This window comes from Saccostrea cucullata, unplaced genomic scaffold (assembly GCF_032062105.1).
Source record: "Saccostrea cucullata isolate Sc308-1 unplaced genomic scaffold, CSIRO_AGI_Scuc_v1 ctg5, whole genome shotgun sequence".
NCBI classification, from domain to species: Eukaryota; Metazoa; Mollusca; class Bivalvia; order Ostreida; family Ostreidae; genus Saccostrea; species Saccostrea cuccullata.
Genome location: NW_026940631.1, coordinates 879,806 through 890,405, shown reverse-complemented (window position 1 = coordinate 890,405; position 10,600 = coordinate 879,806). Strand labels below are relative to the sequence as shown.

At 32.5% G+C, this 10,600-nt stretch overlaps 1 non-coding gene across 1 annotated transcript; it reads left to right on the top strand.

The window, feature by feature from the left end:
- The first annotated feature begins 1,658 nt into the window (after positions 1 to 1,658).
- Trnaf-gaa (transfer RNA phenylalanine (anticodon GAA)) lies at positions 1,659 to 1,731 on the top strand. Its single transcript has one exon. It is a non-coding gene; the product is annotated as a tRNA-Phe (tRNA).
- The last annotated feature ends 8,869 nt before the right edge of the window (positions 1,732 to 10,600 follow it).

The following is a 10,600-nucleotide window of genomic DNA, read 5'->3' as shown; positions in this document are numbered from 1 at the left end:
CTGCTACAAAGAGTTCTACATGCAGAGGTAAAGAATTTGCATGAACACACTCAAGTACAAACTATACTATAGATTTTTTTAAATCTGTCAATACATAATTTCATGTATACAATTATTGATTAAATTTCGTATATAGTGTTATGAAACTCAAATGCACAAGCTTATGTACAATATACACGTACCAAAACAATTTGGGTATATAGTATATATATAGGATAAAAATTGATATTAAGCCTTTTGACGTTGAATTTTTTTTTCTGTCATTTATGACGTCATCTTCACATTTCTTACTCTAATATTCATTTATAGGTGAAAGAAAATATGTATATTGATGCTAAGCCACTTTGCCCCAAAACCAAAACGTGGTTTTTTATCCCACAGATAAAATTTGACCCTTTTATATTTGACAATAAGAATTTTAAAAATACAGTTGCCAGACGATACTCTCTTCGAAAAGATTTTTTTTCTATTTGCCTACAAAGACAATATCAAATATGGTCAAACAAATGCTACAACCAAATTAAGATAAATATGTTGTGATAAAAGTAAAATATATAATTAATGGAAAACCAAATTTTCCTCTATTTAATACACTGTTAGAGAATATTAATTATTTTTATGTGCTTAGTTTATTAAAACTTTTATCATGTTCACATATTAAGAAGGCCATATAACGGTACAAAATGCTACAAACAAAAAAAAGTTTTGACCGATTATAGTTAGAGAGAAAAATGATCGCGTTTTACTGATTTTTTTTTTTTTTTTTTTTTTTTTTTTGCTCAAACCTATTCTTATATTCGAAGATTTCAGAAGTTAAAAAAAATTGTTGTTTGTTGAGATTTCAAAAGATCAAAATGATTGTTGTAATATGTTGATTTTTTTTTTCAATTTCATGTGTCTTAAAACTTTAGTTTGGAGTTATTTTCAGCCACTTAACTGCTCTAAATAATTCCTTTTTAGTCATTGATTGTTTAAATTTTGTAACTAAATTAATTGTTCTGTACCCGATATATATATATACTTTTAGAATGAAATAAAACAATAAAATCTTTTAGATTTTATCAATTTATAATTATGTTATCGGTGTAAAAAAAACATAATAGTTCGCATAAAAAAAACCCTAGGAAACCTACAACACTGTACATGTATCTTATCTCCTTTGTGTCGGATACAAAGTAATGGATAGAAATTTAAATGATGAAAAACTAGAAATTGCAAATGAGACGAAATTTAACCTCTGACGTTCTAGGACATCTTTGAAGTGTTTCCCTTTCCACCATTTGTCGCTGGATAGGCTAGTCAGAGGCATGTGCGTACACTTGCTGGGGGGGGGGGGGGGGGGTAGTGATTTTTCAGGTGGGGTTCACCGTTGAGCAAAACACTGCTTTCCACCTAATTTCTGTTGAAAAGGAGAGTAGGGAAAAGAGACCAGCATGGGAAATTTATTTCTAGTATAGGATTTTTTGATTGTGCGAAATGTAAAACTATAAAAATTTTCTATGATTGGGCATGAAAATTAAAATGGTAAATTCTTTTCCTAAATGTGAAATACCTATTTCTTAGGGGGATATCCCATCTGCTTTTTTTTTTTAAGTAGACTGACGATTCAAATCAATGCCAATTGATTAAACGAAATTTAAAATTCGTAATACTTGTCAGCCGGAATAGCTCAGTTGGGAGAGCGTTAGACTGAAGATCTAAAGGCCCCCGGTTCAATCCCGGGTTCCGGCACGGAACAATCCGGCGGCTGACAAACATTTTTTCTTTTTCTTGAAAAAATATAACTTATTAAATAAATGCTTTAAATAATCAAATTCTCCACACTACAATCCATATCATGATTACTGTAATTTATGCAATTATTTTTCTAGTATAAGAAATCATCCTGTAGTAAAAGTTTCAATATATACAAGTACCATTGCTAATGCAGAACATGTTTGGACAACCACAGAACCTTTTACTAAAATAACTTTTGAGGACAATGGAAATTATAAAATCAATATCGTTATCTTTTTTTTTTTATTTATGAGATGGAAAACAAAAAAAAAATATATCCATTTATAATGCATCGCGCCATTCACATCCTGTAACCTTAGTATGAATAAAGACTCACATTCAATTTATTTCAAATTCGAGGCTTTTTAGATTTAAACTTCAAAACTGATGTAATTTTGTGGAACCAAAGTTTTTCCTTTTAAATGAAAATTTATAAATTTTAATATTGTCTCAAACCTTTAAAACACTTTGCCGCACCATGACTCCAAAAAACTGGGAATGTGTCATGATTGAAAACTTCTTATGTTCAAAATATATGAGCGAAACGCTCTTGTTCAGCCAAAACTCGGGTTTTCCATGCATTTTTTTAAAAAATTAAGTGATGTAATTAAATAGCCGGTATCGAAAACACCACCGTTTTTGTTTGCACAAAATATTATCAAAGACACAAATATTATTTTGTTACCACAGTTTGAAAAGGGTGTCGTGAAAGGCAAGCTTTCTTTAAACAATTTGTGGAACTAACAAACATGTGTTTACGCGGCGGATCTGTAGCCATGATAAATCGGACGATATCGAACCTTAATGTCTGACAAGAATCTTAAGAGATTGGCATAAAACAAACACCCAAGTTAATTTGTCATTAAACAGTTTGTTTACTTTAATCACAGTCAAAATCATATTAAGATTGATTCGTAATTTGAGAAGAAGGTGAAAGCCAACCAGCCCAGACAAGGGACCCTCTAATACCTTGCCAAGATTGTTTTGAAGGTCAATATCATTGAATTTCTTAGATATACCCCTCTCATAAAGATAATCCTTCCTCATTTTAGGTTATGTCCGCGTAATAAATATTTTACTCTAAATTATAATTGAAATTTAGTCGTTTTAATCGTTACATTTTTTTTTGAAAGTACAAAGAAGTTTATCAATTTTTAACATAATTTTGATGTTGTTATAAATCTTCATTTTTTCCCAGTGTTAAAATCTTCATCGTATTTCTTCACAGAGAGAATTACCTGTCAAATTCGCCACTGAGGAAAAGGATTTTCTTCTTTTCATTCGTAGTCGAATCTTTAAGAAGCAAGGGTAGTTGCAGACCTGGAGAGTTATGCTTTTATATATTTATAGTCTTTTACTTATATGGTCAAAGACTAATAAAACCAAAACACTATACAGTTCAGCAGCTAAAAACAGGGCAGTGCAAAGCGGAAATAGCAACTCTACATGCATAAATCAAGGCAGCATTCGACATCGATCCCGATGTAAATTACGTCACTTCCGTTACGCACAAAAGACACCCCACACACAAGCGCATTACAACTTGTATTTCCACTCTAACTTCATTGCGAGGTGATAAAATTACCACGGGTATATACATGTACTTGAAATTGCAAAATAATGAATTTCTCACAAATCTACGCGTTAAAAATTTTATACACAGATTCTTTGAAGTACATTGGGGTGTACTTTACTTGACCAATGAGCTATAGCTAAGTCCCACTCTGAGTGTAGAGGGGGTCATCAAATTCTTGATCTCTACTCTAAACCATTTTATAGAAGTGTAATAAGGACAACTGACTATTAACAACTGGTTCTTATGATTTTCATCGATTTGCTGAAAATCTTTTTAAGGTTTGAAAGTTCCATAATGAGTCAAAATCATCAAGAAAATTGTCTCATAAAACAAAAGAGTCGTGTGTACAATGAATACAGCGAAGTTTTGACAACTCAACTGCAAGAAATGCAAAATGTATACTGTAAAAGGTAGTGTTGTTAATTGATCTACGGCAGTGTAAAAACTTTAACGCGTCATATATTAAAGATGCAAAATTTTAAACGCATAGTTAATAGCTTCTGCAGTCTTCTTGCAAGTTTCTTTCAACTAATAATACTAGTTTTTTTACTTTTCATTTTAGAATTTAATACATTTAGCCTGTTTATAAATTTTGTACCCCCCCCCCTCCCCTATTGATATATTTTCTGAACAAATATCAATATCTTATGTTTCACTAATATGTATATAATTATAATTTTTTGGTGTATAACAATATATATACATCAGGATGTAAACTGACTGACAAACATAATATAAGTAATCATAATCTGTTTGTTAGAATATCATTAAAAATCCATGAATAGCTTTTGATGAAAAAAAATTCAATCAAAAGCAAGTAACTGACACATACGATATTGTTAACTATTAACACCAGTGTTAAAAGTCGGCATTATAATATTTCATCATCTTCGTGATGAATTACATCATTGATAACCGAACTCTCTCAAGTCGACCTGACCTTTTGCCGCCGCATCAGTAATTTCTTTGTTTCAAGGAAAACGGTCAGCAGAAAATTCAAGGAAAGCAAGCACTCGGCACACCTCGGCCGATTCGTACCTCATCTAATGTAGTTGATGTAGTTCACGGAATCAGCCGAGGTTTGCCGAATGGGAAAGCAAGGCCAACTTCGATGTATCTTTGCGTTCAAGGGTAAGTATGGTGGCATATTTCTGCCCCTTGTGTGCAAGTTATTTTTCTATCAAATATGTCGACATGCAAGATAGATATGTTAACATGCAACATAGCTATGACAACATGCAACATAGATATGTTGACATGCAAGAAAATTGCAATAAAATAAAAATTATAAAAAATCTTCAAAAATCTCAAATATTAGTCTGGTCCTGATTTTTAAAAAGAAGGCTAGAAATAACTTCGAACGGCAAATAATTATTATTTGATCCAGTGTAGTTGTTTAACCTATTTCGAGTATGCTGAATCCGAAAAAATATGCTGGCCTTCATGAAAATGGCGTTAAAGAGGTCATAATGGCGATTCAAAATGGCGGACATCCAATTTTTCTAATTTTCTCTTAATGTCGTTCAAAATGGAGAAGTAATGAGTGAATATCTAACTGAGTGAAATAAAATTATAAAATTTATAATAGTATGCTAACATTATGAGTTAAACTCAGAAAATTTAGTCGTTTCTACACTTATTTCGAATTTTCTCTGATTTTTTTGGTTTTTTTTGTTTCTATATTCTTCTTTGTTCAGGATTTTACATTTGCAAATATCCGTACACTGCAGATTTGTATTTTTCCCTCTACATCTCACTATTCTACAATTGAATGACAGTGCAGCTGTGAGTAAAAAGTCAAAATGGCGATTCAAAATGGCGGATCCTCTTTTTCTTCAAATTATTTAATTCTTAATGTCGTTTACAAAGGAGAAATGATTTGTGAATATTTTACTGAGCGTAGTACAACTATGTACAATGACAATAGAACACTAATTTGATCACTTTAAATAAGAAAATTTAGTCGTTAAATTTGAAATGTGTTAATTAGCTCAAAATGGCAATTCATAATGACGTCTGATACACTCGAATTTCGTAAAATACCCAAACTGCTTAATTCTGGTTCGTTTTGAAGAAAATAAATAACAGTTTGCTTTTTTTTTAATTCATAAAATAATGTTCAAATATGCAATGAAAGTTGGAGGATATATTTGTTGATGACTTAGGATTTTTATAACACGGATTTTTTGTTTAATTACTTCTATTGTTATAATAAACTTTTGACGACAATTTCGAAGACATTTTACCTTTTACCTGTCTCACCATGCTTCTACATATAAAAAGTTAATAATATCATACAATAATTGCTGTTTTGGGGACAATATGAAAATTAAGCTACCCCAAGAGCAGTATCCCCCGAGCATTAAGGCGAGTGAACATTCAGTAGTTGGGAATTCTTGATCTTTTTTTAGTCTAGTGTAGAAAAAAAAAATTTATGTTCATGTGGAAGGCCTCGAGCAACATAACTTAGTATGATTTTTAAAATGATTGACCACGACCAATTATAGGTCTAGTATATGTTACATCATATAAATCTGAATACTAGTATATTATAATATCCAAATATAAACATATATATTAAGAATTATCAGTATAATATACGTAAATCATTAATTTCCTTGATTGTCCAGCTCTGATTCTGTGTCCATACATTTGCATTTTGTTATTCTCAGTCAAAATTTCAACTGCATTCTTAAATATTTCATGCTGTGAACGGATAATTTTGTATTGAACAGCGTATATAAATTTAAAAATTTTGAAATTTACAAAATCTGAAGGAAGAAAATGTTTGTGTTCAATCCCCCCTCGATTCTTGATACAACCTTACACTATCCCAACAAAGAAGTATGGGTCAAGTTGCCTTGTAAAGTTCTTGAAGTGTTCAAGAAAATTTTGATGTCAAGAGAAGTGTTGACTAGATCGAAATCAGGAATGGCTTAGGCTTGTTGGTACTAAAGCTTGTAAGTGATAGGAATCACGAGGAATCTGCAGGCGCTCTTAAATTGCATAATTTTACAACTTTTCTCACCAAAATATGCACACAGTGTGATTTCAGATGATCAAGTTTGAGAATTTTCTTGCTAATAAAATGACCTTTCTACCCTAAAAGACAACACATCTATACGAGGTCACAAAATAAAGAGCTACATGTCTTGAATATCAGAGATGTTTTGTTATACCCCCGCGATTGAAAAGCGGGAGGGTATAGAGTAATCGGTATGTCCGTCCGTCCGTCTGTTACGCTTCGGGGTACCCATCTCTTATCCGCAACTCCTCTCATACTACTGAATGAAATTTGATGAAACTTTCACAGAATCTTTATTACATATTGCCATTGTGACCTCCTATTTACCTTTTTGATCAGACATATATTTTGGGTTTCCCATAGCAAAACATGGACACAATCATTACATTCATATGGGAGACCGGCGTATCATTTAGTGAGTTAATTGCTCACAGTACCTCTAGTTCATTTTGCATATGGTTTTGGTAAACATAAATGTGTTGTTCCTTGAGTGTTAGTTGATATTGTTTAACGCAGAGTGGGCAATTTTTCAGTCATGTTTCGGCGGACTATCACTTTAAATAATCGGTTTTTGAAGGATTTTGGTTTCTCTGGCGGTCCCCAGAGAGCTTACTCTTTTTCGAACTCCAGAGAAACGACCTTTTACATGCCAAGAGGGTTGTCATCCTTGACATGGGGCACCATTTTACTTGAGTGTTGAAAATACCAAAATTCCGAAGACAGACTGAAACATATACCAAATAAAGCTGGAATAGAAGATGGTAGGGGATAATACTAAGTTCTTATAAGTGCTTAAAAGCTAGAACAAAGTGTTTTAATGGTGTGCCGAGGGATAATGAGGTAGAAGTGCGAGTTGATAATGACAGAATTCGGGAGTGATTTAAGGTGGACGGGGGCTCAAAGGCTTTGGAACGCGTACGGTCAAATACGAAGGAGGAAATTTGGAAACTCTTAAGTCGAGTTTGTTTTAACTATTTCCAGAAAAAAATGAATCTTTTCAAGTATTTTTTGTTCATATTTAATGGACTAGTCAATATACTATATATATTAAAAAAAAACCTGTAATTTATTTTCTGCAAAACGAACCAGAATTAAGTAGTTTCTACGAAATTCGAGTGTATCAGACGTCATTTTGAATTGCCATTTTGAGCTTAAATTAACACATTTCAAATTTAAACGACTAAATTTTCCGATTTAAAGTGATCAAATTAGTGTTCTGTTGGCATTTTACATAGTTGTATTACGCTCAGTAAGATATTCACAAATCCTTACTCCTATGTAAACGACATTAAGAAACAATTTTAAAAAAAAGATGAATATCCGCCATTTTTAATCGCAATTTTGACTTTTAACTTATAGCTGCGCCATCATTCAGTTGTAAAATAGTGAGATGCAGAGGAAAAAATACAATTCTGCAGTGTATGGATATTTTCAAATGTAAAATCCTGAACAAAGAAGAATATAGTACAATAGATCAAAAAATCAGAGAAAATTCGAATTAAGTGTAGAAACGACTACATTTTCTGAGTTTAACTAATAATGTTAGCATTCTATTATCATTTTATACGTGTATTACACTCAGTGAGATATTCACACATTATTTCTCCTTTTGAACGACATTAAGAGAAAATTAGAAAAATTGGATGTCCGCCATTTTGAATCGCCATTTTGACCTCTTTAACGCCATTTTCATGAAGGCCAGCATATTTTTTCGGATTCAGCATACTCGAAATAGGTTAAAAATGTACACTGGACCAAATAATAATTATTTGCCGTCAGAAGTATTTTTTTCTATAAATCGGACCAGACTATATTGCCCACATGTGACATCCAACATGCTAAATGCAACTTATTTATGTTGACATGCAACTTCGTTATGTTGACATGCAAGATAAATATGTTGACATGCAACTTAGTTATGTTGACATGCAACTTAATTATGTCGACATGCAACTTATTTATGTCGACATGCAACTTGGTTATGTTGACATGCGAGATAAATATGTTGACATGCAACTTATAAGTTGCATGTCGGCATAACTAAGTTGCATGTTTACATAAATAAGTTGCATGTCAACATATTCATCTTGCATGTCAACATAACTAAGTTGCATGTCAACATAACTAAGTTGCATGTCAACATAACTAAGTTGCATGTCAACATAAATAAGTTGCATGTCAACATATTTATCTTGCACGTTAGCATAAATAAGTAGCATCTAGCATGTTGGATGTCACATGTGGGCAATATTAGAGATTTTTGAAGATTTTTTATAATATTTATTTGATTGCAATTTTCTTGCATGTCAACATATTTATGTTGCATGTTGACATAACTATCTTGCATGTCAACATATTTATCTTGCATGTCGATATATTTGATAAAAAAATAACTTGCACACAAGGGGCAGAAATATGCCACCACAGGTAAGTTGATTTTTAAGTTATTTCTTTTACATAACCTGTCATTCAAATTCTATTTCAATAACATTTATGTAGTAAATATTTTTTTTCAAACACTTCAATTTTGCATTCTTTGGTCGGTTGAGTCATGTAAACAAAGAGTACCTGAGTATATATATTGTACTAATTTATAACAGTTGTATTTGTTCATGCATTTCCATCATTAGGTAACCTATTGCTATCTGCTTTCGTCCGTCGTCGTACGTCGGCCGTAAACTTTGCACATTTTTAGCTTCTTCTCTGGAACCACTGAACCAATTTCAACCAAATTCGATTTACACCATCTATGAGTGAAGGGAAACAAAATTTGTGATTTTCATGGTTCCTGCCCCCTGGGGCCTGAGGGGGTGGGGCTAAAACCACCATAATTAATGCAATCTTTAAAAAACTTTTTCTTCACTCCTGGTCATCAAGGAGTCAAACTGTTGGCATGATTGTAATAAGCAGTGAGCCCTCTATCAAAATTGTGAAATTCATGGCCCCTGGGTCAGGGGTCCTGGTGTTAGGGTGGGGGTATATAGATCATATAGTGAAAGTGCATGATTTCATTGAAAATCTTCTTCTCTGCTCCTGGGTATTAAACTAACTAAGTACAGAGTTATGAAGAACAAGAGTGCCTCTTCCAAAATTGTGAACTTCATGGCCCCTTGGTCAGGGGTTCTGGTGTCCCAGGGCGGAGCTCAAATGATAATATACTGAAAATGCATGAATTCTTTGAAAATCTTTACTTTTCCATCTGGGTATTACGCCAATGATCTAAGTATATATATTTATGATGAAGAAAGGTGCATCTAGCAAAATGGTAAATTTCAGGGCCTCTGGGTCAGGCTACGGGGGGGGGGGGGGTTACATGGTCTGAAAATAAATTAATGCTTTGAAATCTCCTCTTTAGTATTAATCAACCATTTATAATGAAATAAAATTTATGATGAAATTTCTAAAATTTTGAAATATGTGGCCCCAGGGTCAATGGTTCCTGTGGGGAGGGGTGCACAACTGGTTATAAAGTGGAAGTGGATTTTCTCTTTGTTAATCTATTTTCCATCTGGGTATTAAGTAACTAGAGTAAGCATGCTAAGTGTATAATTTTGATAAACAATGGTGCCTTTTTCAAAATTTTGAATTTCATGGCTTTTGGTTTAAAACATGAACCAAATTCAATTGTTGGTATGTTCTTACATGATACTCAGGTGACCCATAAGGCCCGTGGGCCTCTTGTTTATTTTGAACCTCTGAAAATCTTTTTTGATGATTCTATCAATTAATTATAAAATTCTCAGGTCATCCGGACAGTTACATGTATATCTATTGCAATTCTATGGAATTGACACCGTGGTAGGCACTAAATTCTTCAACTGTACTGCGTATGCTTACAATATAATAAAGAGGAAGAAGAGAAGCAATATTTTTTTATGTTTGACAATATAAAATTATATTTACCTTTTTTCTCCATAAAAGTAGATTTTAAAATCTGCATAGCACGTTCACATGTAAAATGGGTGTTGAACAATTTGTTATCAGGTGAAAATTATCGAAGTCAACTCAGGATGTCCTCTTGTATAATTTTTGCCAGACGTATGGTATTTCAAGAAAAAAAGTTATATACGACATTGAATCTTGCAATGCACAACAATCGCTCTATTGAGACGAGAAAATTACATATACTGTATGTACGTGTAGTGAGCATTAAACTGTTAAATAGAGAATAGAGAGTATCGTGTGAAATACTAGTAGTAGTGTCAGAATACTCTATATAAAAG